The sequence below is a fragment of the Pan paniscus genome, chromosome 1, assembly GCF_029289425.2.
Source record: "Pan paniscus chromosome 1, NHGRI_mPanPan1-v2.0_pri, whole genome shotgun sequence".
In the NCBI taxonomy this organism is placed as follows: domain Eukaryota; kingdom Metazoa; phylum Chordata; class Mammalia; order Primates; family Hominidae; genus Pan; species Pan paniscus.
In genome coordinates, this window is record NC_073249.2 from 14,554,772 (window position 1) to 14,565,270 (window position 10,499).

The window sequence follows — 10,499 nt, forward strand, 5'->3', positions numbered from 1 at the left end:
CTTGCACTCACATCCTCCCTTGTTTTATCTGTGCAAATCTCAGCAAAATCTTGTGTAACTGTATTAGTCAGCTTCACTGCATAACAAACAATCCCCCAAAATCTCAGTTGTTACATCATCAATGTATTTCTTGCTCATGATACACGTAGGCTATGAGTCTGCTATGGCTCTGTCCCATGTGTTTTCTCATCCCAGGATGCAGCTGAAGGAGCAGCTCCTATCTGGAATATGCTTTTCTCTTGGAACAGGGCAGAAGAGCAAGAGACCAAGTGGAACCACATGATCACATTTAAAGCTTCTGCTCCTAAGCGGCATATACCTTGTCTACTCATATGTCATTGGCCATTGAAAATCACATGAGCAAGCCTGATAGGGACAGGGAAGTACACTTACTTATAAGGGGTCTAAGGCAGGGATATATAACCCTTTTAAAGGAGAAAGGACAAATAATTGCAAACAATGCCGTAATCTACTACAGTAACCACTTGGCAACTTCCCAAAATATTGAGGAACTTAAGGGCACATTTTTTTTCTGGATCTACATTTCTATCCATTCATTGAAGGGTAGAACACAGGCAGTTCCTCAATCATGGCATGCATAACCTACAGGAAAGGAAAGTCATCACTGTGAAGGATATTGAACTGAGCCCAACATCTGCTAAAAGATCACAGATTTTGAAATTTTAAAAAACAAATGCTGAACCTCATTATTACAACACTAGGGTTAACAAAGGATTGCCATAGTTTACTCAGCATTATCCTGGCAACTTCATTTCACTAGTGTCCAATTTTGTTTTTAGTTTCCTGGGATTCAAAACCAAAAGAAGGGAAAGGAGTGGCTAACATTCATGGTAACACTCGTATAATGCTCTAAAATTTATTTAAATAGCACTTCCACATTCACAGTAATTGCAGAAGTGATGAACACAGTTAAGAAGGACATGCTCTCCTTGGGGAATTAGAAGTAGGAGAGGCAGGATAATATTTGCTTTTATATGAGAAGTAAAATTATAGTGTTACATGTGCTTAATCATTGTAGGGACCTAAATCATTGCAGGTATCTGTTTATGACATTTGTTGGAAAAAACTGGGACAGGATACTGTTTTCCTTCCTTTAATAATTTTAAATCACCTCCTACATGACAGGCGCTGTGAGATGAATATCTCATACTTACATATACACACGCCTATTATTTCCACATCTCTGATTGTTCCCTGTACCCAGGGATTTACTTCTAGTCATAAAAGATGGCTTACCTTAGATTTCCTGCCATAAAGCTCCTTCCCTTTATACTAAGTCTTACTTTCTACAGTTGGCTTAAGAGACGCATTTTATAATGAGAAAGCTAAAATGGAGTCTTTTTAAAGACATGCCCAAGACACACATACTAACAAGATGACTACTTCATTCCTTAATTTGTGGTCCATTGAGATGACTGATTGACATATAGATAGTTAGACAGATCAGTAGATACATAAATAGCTACATGGATGAAAGACAGATGATAAAGAGAGAGAGAGAGATGAAACACAGACGATAGAGAGAGATGAATAGTTTCTCATCCTTGGTGTACGAAGTGAGGAAGTCAAGGTAAAACAATGGCAAGCACTATGCCTTGGTCATAGTACCCACTTCACATTGGAGAGCATGGTCAAGTCAACCTTCTAGAAAGAAACAAGAGCCGTGTCAACTTTGTCATTCAAATAAATGTCCACGATGAATACTGTGCCTTCTTAAAGAACTTGGAGCTCAACATTTTGACATTTCATATAGTAGCTAGCACATTATGACCATGTAGTAGACGTTATAGTGAATTGTGTCCCCCAAAATTCATATGTTGAACCCCTAACCCCACTAACCTCAGAATGGGACTCTATTTGGAGACGGGGTCTTAAAGAGGTAATTAAGTTCAAATGAGGTCATTGCTGTGAGCCCTAATCCTATATGACTGGTGTTTTTTAAGGAGAGGAAATTAGGATACAGATGCACTCAGGGTGAAATCTGTGTAAGATGAACTGGTGAAGGTGGCCACCTATAAGGCAAAGAGAAAGGCCTCAAGAGAAACCAACCCTGATGGCACCTTGATCTCAGACATCTAGCCACCAGAATTGTGAGAAAATAAGTTTCTATTGTTTAAGCCACTGAGTCTAGGGTACTCTGTTATAGTAGCCCTAGCAAACTAATATAGTAAATATTTTAAAAATCAGCTTCTCTTCAATTTATTTGGAAAAAAAGAGACAGTATTACCAATACTTACATTTATGTAGTAAGGCAGCATGGAAAATGGGTATATACTTGCTTTTGTCTGGGCCTGGGTTCAACTCACTGGCTCTACCACTTACTAGCAATGCATGTAACCTTGGACAAATTACTGAATCTCTTTGTGCCTCAGTTTGCAGATCTGTAAAATGGGGTAATAATAGTACTTATCTCACAAAGTTGTTAGGAGGAATAAATGAATTAATAATATTTGAAAGCACTTAGAATAGTGCTTAACACATTGTGACCAATGCATAAATATGAAATACAACAGTTGGAAAGTATTGTGAAATCCAGTCTATAAAATCCTTTTAAATTCTAACAATTAAAAAAAACATGTAAGTGTAGAGTATTCTTATTACAGTGAGAAAATATTTGTCACAGCATTCAGAGTTTCTAGTCTGTTTAGTAGAAGGGTTATTGGGTTGAATTTGCATTTTGGGGAAGAGGGAATGTGCTCTAACGACAAAGATGGTCATGACCCATGCACCCTGATGTCAGTGATTGTGAACCATTTCCGGAGAGGATTTTAACATTTGCCAAAGCTTTGACGCTTACTGGCTTTCCCCGCAACATTCATTGCCATGAGAACCATGGAGGGAGTACAGAATGTGTGCTGAAAAATGTTCACAGGTGCTATTTGCACATGACTTGCTGTAGAACGGGGGTAAACACAACTTGGTTTCTACTGGTCAAACTTTAACTCAAGATAAACTTGCTGACTGTGAAGTGTACCGCGTGATTGTTCAGTGTGTGACAGCAAACATAAACAGTCGGGGGAGCGGGGGCGTCCCAGGGTCCAGGGACCAGTGTGTGTATCTTTCAGGAAGGCCAGCCTGGCTGCAATCTGCTCTGGTCAGGCGGCACCCCGCAGCTTGCCTCTGCTTGTGGGTTGTCAATGAGGAACATCACATGGTTGACTGTGAATGTGTTTGGGGACTTAGAGCTCCCAGCCCACTGATTTTTAATACTCATTATGGTTTCTGCTTGGAAATCCTGAAGGACTGGCAACTGCCTAGATAGCAGTTTTGACCAACAGAATCTTAAACAGAAATGACCAGTCATGGAAAATGAGTTTTTTAAAAATTAACTTAAAAAAAATTTTAGACTCAGGGTATACTTGTGCAGGTGTTAGAAGGGTATGTTGCATAATGCTGGGGTTTGGGCTGCTATTGAATCCATCACCCCAATAGTGAACATAGTACCCAATAGGTAGTTTTTCAGCCCTTACCCCACTCCCTTTGTCTCCCCTTCTGGAATCCCCAGTGTCTACTGTTTCTGTCTTTATGTCCACGTATGCCTATTGTTTAGCTCTCATTTATAAGTGAGAACATGACATTTGGTTTTCTGTTTCTATGTTAATTCACTTAGGATAATGGCATCTAGCTGCATCCATATTGTTGCAAAGGACATGATTTTATTCTTTTTTTAGGGCTGCATAATATTCCATGGTACCACATTTTCTTTATCCAGCCCACCAGGAATGGGCACTTAGGTTGATTCCATCCTCTTTGCTATTGTGACTAGTGCAACTATAAACATCTAAGTGCAGGTGTCTTTTTGACATAGCGATTTCTGTTCCTTTGGGTAGTTACCCAGTAGTGGGGTTGCTGGGTCAAATGGTAGTTCTATTTTTAGTTATTTGAGAAATCTCCATACTGTTTTCCATAGGGGTTGAACTAATTTACATTCCCAATAACAGTGTATAAGCATTCCTTTTTCTCCACATCCTTGCCAGGAGCTGTAATTTATTGATTTTTTTTTTTTTTTTTTTTGAGACGTAGTCTCGCTCTGTCTCCCAGGCTGCAGTGCAGTGGTGTGATCTCAGCTCACTGCAACCTCCACCTCCCAGGTTCAAGTGATTCTTCTGCCTCGGCCTCCCGAGTGGTTGGGACTACGGGCACACGCCACCAGGCCTGGCTAATTTTTGTATTTTTAGTAGAGACGCGGTTTCACCATATTGGTCAGGCTGGTCTTGAACTCCTGATCTCGTGATCCGCCCACCTCAGCCTCCCGAAGTGCTGGGATTACAGGCTTGAGGCACCACCCCCAGCCTATTGACTTTTTAATAGCCATTCTCACTGGTGTGAGATGGTATCTCATTGTGGTTGTAATTTGCATTTCTCTGATGGTTAGTGATATCGAGTATTTTCTCATATGTTTGTTGGCCACTTGCATGTACTCTTTTGAGATGTGTCTATTCATGTCCTTTGCCCACTTGGAAAATGAGTTTTATAAACCAATTGGGAAAAGAGGAAAGTGTCATCAATAGGGAGATAGCACCTGAGATAGATTTTGGAGGATATGACTTCTCTGAGATCAAACTTGCCTTTGATACACTGGGAACATTTTTATGAGCATAAAAATTCTAAAAGAGACTTGAAATATTTTTCTCTCATGTCAGTTCAATCCATGGAGCTATTAAAATTTTCAAAACTTCAGGGCAAGAAAGATATATATCATCCGAATGTAAGCATTTGAGTAAGCAATCTCTGCCAGGGGTGGGGCGGGTAGGTTGACAATACTTAATATATATTTTTATTTACATAGAACTGAGCCATTGCTAGCCTCACATATCTAGAAAATAGCTTAGAAACAATGCATTTTTTAAAAAATAAAACAACACTTGAGAGACACTTTTCTTACGCTTTTCTCAGAGAAGAACCAGCCCTCAGTTCCTGACTTGAAAAGCATTTATGTTTATTGCATACATATCCTTAACCAGTGTGAGTTTCTCTATGCCCACAGCAATTTAGAAATAGAAAATCAGCATTAGGGAGAAGGCTTTGCATAGTCTTGCACACTAACAAGAAGTAACTGCTGATGGCCCAAAGAAGAGAGCAACAGAAAAAAAATGTGAAAGACAGGCACAAGAATTCCAAAAGGCACAGTAATTTGGGACCTCTCAGGTGTGCAGGCAAATATTTCTCTCCCTCCTCTCTCTCTCTCTGTGTGTGTGTGTGTGTGTGTGTGTCTTTGTCTCTCACTTCTCTCTCTCTCTCCCCCCAACCATGGCCTAAACCTATTATTTTTTATCCGATAGCAGTGAAATCAGTTCTTTTTGTGATAATGTTACAACCAAAAAAAGAAAAAAATAAGAAGTTAAATAAAGTTCCTCCACTCTTTAAGAAAGCAGGGGCGGTTGAGTTACATTTTAGAAAGTGTTCTGCCAAAATCTTTTCTTTTGTTCCTTCTTTCTTCCCTTCCTCCCTCCATTCCTTTTCTTTCTTTCTTTCTTTCTTTCTTTATTTATTTATTTCTCTTTTCTTTCTTTCTTTCTTTTCCTCCCTCCCTCCCTTCCTCCCTCCCTCACTCTCCCTCTCTTTCTTTCTCTTTCTTTCCTTCCCTTCCTTCCTTCCTTTCTCCCTCCCTCCCTCCTTCTCTCTCCCCTTCTTTTTTTCTCTTTCTTTCTCTCTTTCTTTTTCTTCCTTTCTTCTTTCTTTCTTTCTTTCTTTTTCTTTCTCTCTCTCTCCCTCCCTCCCTCTCCTTCCTTCTTCCCTCCCTCTCTGCCCACCTCCCTTCTTTCCTTCCTTCCTCTCTTTCTTTTGGTGCTTTGAAGGACCAGCTCTTACTTGCCTAGAACTCAGCAATCCAGAATGGCTACAAAGCAAGCTGAGATTTTATGGTGTTTGTGCCACCATTTGCCAGTATATAGATGTGGGATTACACGCTGTGTGATCAATGTTAGTTCCTATCCTTTAAGAATCGTCTCATGATTTTTAAGTTTCTGAACAGCCGAACGATTGTTGAAGATACTGTTACTTGAAAGGAAAAGAAATAAGGAGAAAAAAATGAATGGAGGGAATTGTTAGATGATATGTTAGAACAAACATGACATCATCAACATAGTGGGAGGGTAAAAGGGAGTTCCCTTAAGGCACAAACAAAATTTCACCGTCCCATTTATTTTTACTTTTAGTTTAGTTCACAGACTTCAAAACCTGCTCATTATCACCAAATGCTTTTTCAAATGATGAAGTATTGAAAGAAAAACCTAAGTCACCTCCACATATGATATATAAGAAATGTTGGCACATCCAGATCTTCCTAAGGAAAGAGAGTTTGACTACAGCAATGTTGAATGCAAGCCTTATCAATTGCAGCCTTCCTTCCTTCTTCCCACTCATAATACACACATATGCCCCTTGTATGTTAGGAACATTGTACTGGAGGGAATGTATAAAAACTCTAAGTTAATTCTTCTCTGAGGGCTTGCTATCAGCCAGGTACAGGGTTAAAGTACAAATACTTGATTATCACTTGACCACACCCTTGTGAGGAAACTGATGCTCAAGAAATTTAAGTAAAGTTTCTGAAAGACACACAGCTTGCAAACAACAGAGATGGGATTTAAAACAAGGTTGTTTATTAACCACTGGGCTCCACTACCTGCCAATGGGGTGTAAATAGTGATCCCTGGAAATAAATGACCCCCATTTTCTTAAAGGGCAGGGATAGGTTGAGAAAAATAGCCACTTTGATGGTATAGACCTGGAATGCATGGAGGACCTTTGCACTACGCAGAATGGAATTGCTGGGCCCACTGATGTCGCTTAATAATTGACAGATGGCCTGTCTAAGTGACTCACATGCAACTCAGATTTCAGGGCTGGAAAGGCCATGGGCTAATGTGGAAAGGAGGTGCATCCCTGGGCAGCTTCTGTGGCCAACCACCCTGTTTAGACAGTTCTCTGTTCACAGAGAGCTTTCTGCTACAGTGAGCAAAATGTTTACAACCTGATCCCAACTTTTATCATACATTGAGAGGCAGCCTGTAACCAAATCACCCCTGCCCTGGGCAATGTGCTCTGTGTACAGATCTCCATCAGTCACACAACAGGTGCTTAATTCTTGGTGACAAAAGGTGACCTCAATTTCTTTAAAGATATAGCAAGCCCTAAGGATCCAATTATATGGGGATTGGGCCAAGTGATCCTAGAGGCCTTGCCTTCCACTATTTTGAGGTATTTACAAAATGCAGATAAAGGAATTGGAAAATAGAAATATGTAAACTGGGAGAAGACAGAGAGAGGGAGAAATTGACTTCTGAAATTATTAGCCTGTCAACCTAACACTGGAGAAATATAGCAACCATTGATGAAAATATCAAGTTGTCAGCACTTAAACAGAATGCTAAGAAAGCACTAAGCTGTACAACCATGTAACACACCAAGCCTCTTGGACTAACACAATTCCCTTATGAGACAAAATGGAAGATGATGAAGCTGCAAATGCTTTGCCTCCACACTTCAGTGAGACCAGGCTAAGCAGGTGGGCCTGAGTCCTAGATACCTGGGCAAAGGTTAGACTCCTTAGGAGTAAGCTTGGGCGAGTTTGCCAAATCTTTGGTAATGGTTCATTCTTTAGCATTACAGGACAGTCACAAGTACCTAGAACATGAGCTTCTTGCCTTCACCTTGCAGACCTGACATTGTTTCTTTTTTGTGGTCTCCTGACTCTTAGGCGTAAAGTCAGAGGCCAACACTTATTGAGTAAGTGTTCAATAACACTGGTTGATGGCAATAATAGGTGCTCTGTAAGTACCTGCTCTTTGAGTCATTAATGCTTGAAAACACAGTATTTAATCGTAATACTCCACCTCACTACATTAAAGCCAAAACACGGTGTCCACATTTCTGATTTAGGGAGAACATTCGTCATTTTTAAAAAAAGTATATAAATACCATAACCTTCAAAATTATTGAGATTTTTGACATTAAAAGCAATACAGAGTCATTGTAGAAAAATCTTAGAACACTAAAATATAGGCCAGGCGCAGTGGCTCATGCCTGTAATCCCAACAGTTTGGGAGGCCAAGCAGGGTGGATCATGAGGTCAAGAGATCGAGACCATCCTGGCCAACATGATGAAACCCCATCTCCACTAAAAATACAAAAATTATCTGGGCACGGTGGTGCGCACCTGTAGTCCCAGCTACTCGGGAGGTTGAGGCAGGAGAATCGCTTGAACCTGGGAGGCAGAGGTTGCAGTGAGCTGAGATCATGCCACTGCACTCCAGCCTGGGCAACAGAGTGAGAATCCATCTCAAAAAAATAAAAAAAAAATACTAAAAAATACAAAGAACCAGAAACAATCACCTGTAATCTCATAATCCTGCCACTTAGAGATAATGAGTTAACATTTTAGTGTATTTCTTTCCAATTTTTTCACATATATTATATATACACACACATTCATACATATTTAAAATTATAATTGTATGGAATATATGGCTGTATATCTGTCTTTTTCATGGAATGTTATAGATTGGGCATTTTCATTGATCAACAGCCATCTCTGAAAATATGATTTTTACATATCTACACAGCATTCCATCATCTGAATGGACTATGATTAATTTAAGTGTTTCCTCATTTTTGTATATTGGGTTTTTTTCCCCAAATATTCCTATAGTCTAAGGAATGCTTCAGTGAACATGCTTATCCATAAATCATTCTACACATTTCTGATGATTTTGTTGAGATAAATATCCACAAGCAGAATTACTAGGACAAGGGAATATAAACACTTTTACGGCTCTTGTTATACATTTCTCAAAATATTTTTTAAATTATTCTTTTCTGCATCTCTATTTTATTTTATTTTAGATTCGGGGGTACATATGCATGTTTTCAGGGGGTACATGTACATAGGCATGGGTATATTGCATAACAGTGGGATTGGGCTTCTAGTATACTTGTTACCCAGATAGTGAACATAGGCCAGGTGCGGTGGCTCTCATGTGTAATCCCAGCACTTTGGGAGGCCGAGGTGGGCGGATCACTTGAGGTCAGGAGTTTGAGATCAGCCTGCCCAACATGGCGAAACCCTGTCTCTACTAAAAATACAAAAATTAGCCAGGCGTGGTGGTGCATGCCTGTAGTCCCAGCTACCGAGGAGGCTGAGGCAGGAGAATCACTTGAACCTGGTGGGCAGAGGTTGCAGTGAGCCGGGATCGCGCCATTGCACTCCAGGCTGGGCGACAAAGCGAGACTCCGTCTCAAAAAAGAAAAAAAAAAAAAAAAGATAGTGAACATAGTACCTAACAGGTAATTTTTGAACCCTTGCCCCTCTCCCATTCTCCCGTACTTTGGAATCCACAGTGTCTATGATTTCCATCTTCATGCCCAAGTGTACCCATTGTTTAGCTCCCACTTATAAGTGAGAACACATGATATTTGAGATCAAAAGGAAGTTGTGGAGAGAAATGACAGGTTTGGTTCTGTGTTTTTAGCCCTATTGCCTCCTTTCGTCCAGCCCAGGCCAGTATACCCATTTGTCATCTTTAGGCTTGTTCGTCCTGTTGATCGTGCCCTGCATCTCAAGAGAACTCACCCTAGAGAGGTCTCTGTTATCCATGGTCTGTGTTGCTTCGTTCACACGTGGGGCCTGTGATCCGGGGGTCCCATGCATCCTGATGCACCCTTTGTGGAAACAGGAATTGCTCTGCAGAGAGTTGGTTTCAAGGCTAGAACAAACCCTACAATCATTGGCCTATTGTCTAAAAAAGTAAGTAAACATATACAAGAAAGATTGATTCCATTGAATTAAAAATCCTAAATTACTTTCTGACCCTTTGGAGGTATTTCTGCACAGCTCTTCCCAGCATTCTAGCAGATTTCAGAAACTCAAGGGACATTTTTAGCCACAGAAAAAGTTGCTGAATCCAAAAAACTCAATGAGGATCATTTTCAAATATAGTGTTCTGTTATAAGCAACGATAATCTGAAGTTAGGATTATTTCAATTGTTTCTTTTATGTAGTAAAATACTAAGTTTGCTGTTTACTTTAAAAGGTAGTTGGGATTTCTAATTGCATTTAATATGATGATTAAAATAATCAGATTTTGCCCTTTTTTTCTGAAAATTTACTTTGCAATGAGCACAGACTATATTCATGTTAATCATAAATGCTCTCCTCCCCTTTCCAGGTAAGCTGAATTTTAATTATTATAATAGGTGGATTTTCTTAAGCGTTTCTCCTTATCCTTCCTTATGGCCTACTTTCCCATCTTATTTTACTTTTTCCCCCTTCATCTTCTATGTTATACAATACATATTCTGAAAAATTTATGCAAAATAATTTAATATTATATGTAAACAGCGTCATCAAATATATTCCCACATTTCAGGAATTTGGATGGAAGTTCCTGCTGATAGATTCATAGAGTCAAAGGAAAAAAAAAAAGATTTAGTTGGGAGCTTGGGATATTAAACATAATTCCCTCATTTGAGTAAGG